Raw genomic sequence first — 4,596 nt, 5'->3', positions numbered from 1 at the left:
CGGTGTATGAATGTGATCTAAAGCACTGATTAGTCTCTTTAGAATGATTTGCTCAATTAGCTTTGTATAGATCTAGTAGAGTGCTGTATGAATGGGTAAATGAGGACACAGATTGTTGTGTAAAGAGCTTTGAGTGTCTTCATAAAATAGAAAGGTGCTATATAAGTGCATTTACCATTTACAAGTTCAGTTTGATTTTATTCCTTTTTCATCACATATTTAAGTATGTGATTGGGTAAGTATGTCCTCTGGCATCTATTGTGGGTGCTGATGCATCCTATGCACTCTCACTTCCCATAGCCTTGACTTTTGATTAAAATACAGATTAGTTAAAAAAAAAACACCTTTTTTCCTGTTTAGTCCCATATTTTCTTCACAGACATTAATGTGACATTTGATTCCTTAGAACTAGATGAACGTCGGCCTTTTACTCATGCAGTTTAGGAAAGTTTTTCTGTGACCATGGTGCTTCATCATTTGATTTGTCTGAAGTTGCTCCACAGATCGTTGCTATTAGACCCAATGTAAGCCAACCTTTGTGAAGGTCAGCGTGTTAAGTATCATCATTTTTTTAGAACCTGCCTAAACAAAAACTTGGCAGATGGCATTCTGAAGGTGTGAGAGCATGGATGGAAGTGAGATGCAGTTCATATAGATGTGTTTCCCACTGCATAAACACTGGCAGCCTGGTGAACATCAAGCACAGACACTTGGCATTCATTTAGCACTCTTTAGACAAAATTATGTTTTTCATGTCCAGACTGAGCCCACATCAAAATATACATGTAGATATAAATTCCTCTTTGCCTCTATCATTCTTTTCCTTTCGGATTTTCTTCTGCTTTCTCATAAACCCCCCGTTTATCTAAAAGCCTTGACTTTCATCACGTTTCATTGGAATGAATCCCTTTTTCTTGGTCGGTCCCTCCTTCCTCTGCGCTCCCCGTCTCCCCCTCCCTCTGTGTGAGGTGAGCGAGCTTGCATTTACAGAGGAAAGCAGGAGCAGGTGTGCAGCTGGTCGGCTACTGCTGCTGACTGGCATAATATAACACTAAAAGGTTAGTGGTGAGCATATTGGGTCGATGAATACAGCTGGCTCCTAATGCTGATGGACCTCTACCAGCTCTAAATTCTGCCGAGGGCCCGGCCCAGGTGCTTGGCAGCATATGCACATACTGAACCAAATTGGAGAATCTGCGCCACTACACATCTACGGACAAAACTCCAAACCCACACGTAGGTCCGATCCAATAAAGGTCTGCAGCTGTGGTAATTTCAGCACACAGAATCTGCTGCTGTTCTGAAGGGTCCAAAAAAAAAATATGAAGATTAAACATTTTTTCTGACTCAAGGAAAAAAAAATGCTTGAACATTTGGATTCCTCACAGTTCTTTCCAATGGGAGCAGAAGTTACTGGAATGAATCTGCAGGTCAAGCTGCTTTCACCTGAGCGTTTGGCTCGGTCTCTCAGCTGCTGGGTGGGAACTTTAAGGAGAAAGCTGTTTGTGTGTGTGTGTTTCTCCAACATGGCCCATTTTCATCATGCAAACACATTGTCCTTGTTTTCTCCCGCTCTTCTTGTCCAGCTTTTACTTGTGTTCCTAATTTCCATTTTTTTCCCCGTATTTGGCATCTCAACTCGAGCAAACTCAGTCCAGCTCCTTTGCTCAGCCCGGTTGAAGGTGATGTGTAGAAAAAAAAAAATCCAATAAGCATAAGTCTCTGCTTCGCTTTACTCTGTCGTCTCTGGGATGTTATTTAAGCGTGACACGTGGTCGATTTTTCCATTCCACCTGGATGCCCTTACACTCTTGCTTGTCTGTTCTCCCTCTGCTTCCCTCCCCTCCAATATGGATCCAATATGACCGTGCCTCCTTACTTCACCTCCCTGCTCTCCCAGCTTTGGATAGAGAGAAGGGTAAATAGGCAAAGGCTGTGTGAATAATGCAATGTGAACATTAAATGTCAAGACTAAAAATTCACAATTTCCCCCTATTGTCTCGCTGACATTCACTGCATGTTTTATGGATTTTATAATTAGCAGCAAAGTCTCAGAGAAGAAGGTCGGCAAATTAGAGTCAGTGCTTATATGTTATGAGAGGAGGCATTTTAAACCCAAACATATAAATTATATTGTTGAGCACATAAAAATAATATGGATCTAATAATTATTATTTAAACATTTATGGGTACCTGACAGGTTTACACATGCAAAAATGCCAGTCTTAAAAGGGAATATTCTCACTCTGGTGTACTTGTAAATAGGAAATTACCTCCACTTGTTTTTTTGTTATTTTTCTGTGCCTGCTAAGAAAGCTTTCAGAACATTTTCTGACACTGACGTGAATGGCTCAGGGTTTTCATGCTTTTCTGGTTTAAATTACCAAGTATAATTAACTTTCAAACACTCCAGGTTTCTGCAATTTGGATATTGTGTTCACAAGCTAAAAACAGCAAATCCCCAATCAGAAGCGTGACACCTACAGTCTATGTGCAGTTATTAAGCTAATTGCATTTATAGGGTTTCATTTCATACTTTGTTACAAATACAACCACTGCTATCAGTGTTGTTCAAATTAAATTAGATGGGTTTTTTTTGTTTTTTGTTTTTTTTTAATGTGGCAAGTTTTGAAGTTGGCTACCAATTGATAAGGATAAAAAATATATACTTTATGTATATACAGGGGTGCACATAACTTTTTTAGTGGGCTCCTTAGGTGAGTACCAGGAGATGGTGTTTGAAATTCACCCCATATGCAGCTTTGTCTTAGTAAGTGCCACCTTCTTCATCGTCCTCCTCAGAGTCACTCCCACTATCTTCTGCTTCAGCTTCCTACATGGTAGATGATGCAGATGCTGCAGATGCATCTCCTTGTCCTTGTTTTTTTAAATTTTTTCCTTCATTATTTTGTAAAACCCTCGATTTTGTGAAATGTACATGTGACACCCTTCATGAGTTTGTTTATGTATCTTGTTGCATTGTTCTGTTTTGTATTGTTACTAAAGTTCTAGAAGAAAAAAAAGTATAACTTATGGGCTGCATCTGCAGGGAAGGGGCGTTTACCTTCGGGACAGGTTGTTGATTGGTCAGTTGCTGACAGGCCTACTGGAATGATAGGCAGGTTGCGTTGCGGATCCGACTAGTGCATCAACCCCCCCCCCCCCCACACACACACACACACACACACAAAACAAAATAAACATTGCCAGCTGCCAGACCTGGGTGGGGGCAGGGTGGCTCAGGTGTAGTGGCTGCTCAAAGAAAAAAAAAGGGACACCCTAAGCAAAACAATGTAACTCCAAATCAGTCAAACCTTTGTGGAATCAATGTCACCACTTAGGTAGTAACACTTATTGTGAATCAGTTTCACCTGCTGCTGTGCAAATGGAACACACAACAGGTGGAATGAGAGGCAATTAGCAAGACAACCCCTATAAGAGGGATTCTGCAGGTGGTGACCACAGGTCAATTCTCTGTTCTCATCCTCTCTGGTTGAACTTTTAGTCACTTTTTCATTTTGTCAGTGCTGTCGCACATAGAGGCATCATGAGGTGTTTTTTACAGCCTAATTAAGTTGTTCAAGTAGTGCAGATAATCCAAGATGGAACATCAATGCGAGCGGTGGCAAGAAGATTTGCTGTGTCTCTCATCACATTGTCCAGAGCATAGAATAGGTACCAGGATACAAACCAGTACACCAGTAGACATGGAGGGGCCATAGGAGGGCTACAACCCAGCAGCAGGACCGCTACCTCATCCTTTGTGCAAGGAGGAACAGGAGGTCCATTGTCAGGGCCCTACAAAATTACCTCCAGCACTAATGTGCATGTTTCCACTCAAACTGTCAGAAACAGACTCCATGAGGGTGGTATGAGAGCCAGACGTTCACATATAGGGCCTGTGCTTACAGCCTAACACCGTGCAGGACAATTGGCGTTTTCTAGGGAACACCAAAATTGGCAGATTTGCCATTGGTGCACTGTGCTCTTCACGAATGAAAGCAGGTTCACACTGAGCACATGTGACAGACGTGAGAGAGTCTGGAGACACAGTGGAGAATGTTATGCTGCCTGCAACATCCTCCAGCATGACTGGTTTGGTGGTGGGTCAGTCATGTTGTGGGGAGGCATTTCTTTGGATGGCTACACAGTCCTCCATGTGCTAGCCAGAGGTGCCCTGACTGCCATAAGGTACCAGGATGAGATCCTCAGACCCATTGTGAGACCATATGCTGGTGCAGTGGGCCCTAAGTTCCTTCTTGTGCATGACATTGCTAGGTGTCATGTGGCTGAAGTGTGTCAGCAGTTCCTGCATGATGAGGGCATTGATGTTATGGACTGGTCTAGCATTGTCATGCACATTGACAAACTTTATTATTAGCACAGTGGAATTGATTGAGAAGAAAATAACAAAAAATATCAATGTAAATCAAAATTATTATACCATAGAGATGTGGCTTTGGATTCATACTCAATATGAAAGTGGAAAATAACATGACAGGCTATTTCAGTGTCAGTGAAATATTCCTCAAGACAAGTCTAAATGAGGCTCAGTAGTGTGTGTGGCCTCCACGTGCCTGTATAACCTCCCAACAA

The sequence above is a fragment of the Nematolebias whitei genome, chromosome 9 (assembly GCF_014905685.2).
Source record: "Nematolebias whitei isolate Nwh7 chromosome 9, NemWhi1, whole genome shotgun sequence".
Lineage (NCBI taxonomy): Eukaryota > Metazoa > Chordata > Actinopteri > Cyprinodontiformes > Rivulidae > Nematolebias > Nematolebias whitei.
Note: the sequence above shows the minus strand (reverse complement) of the source record.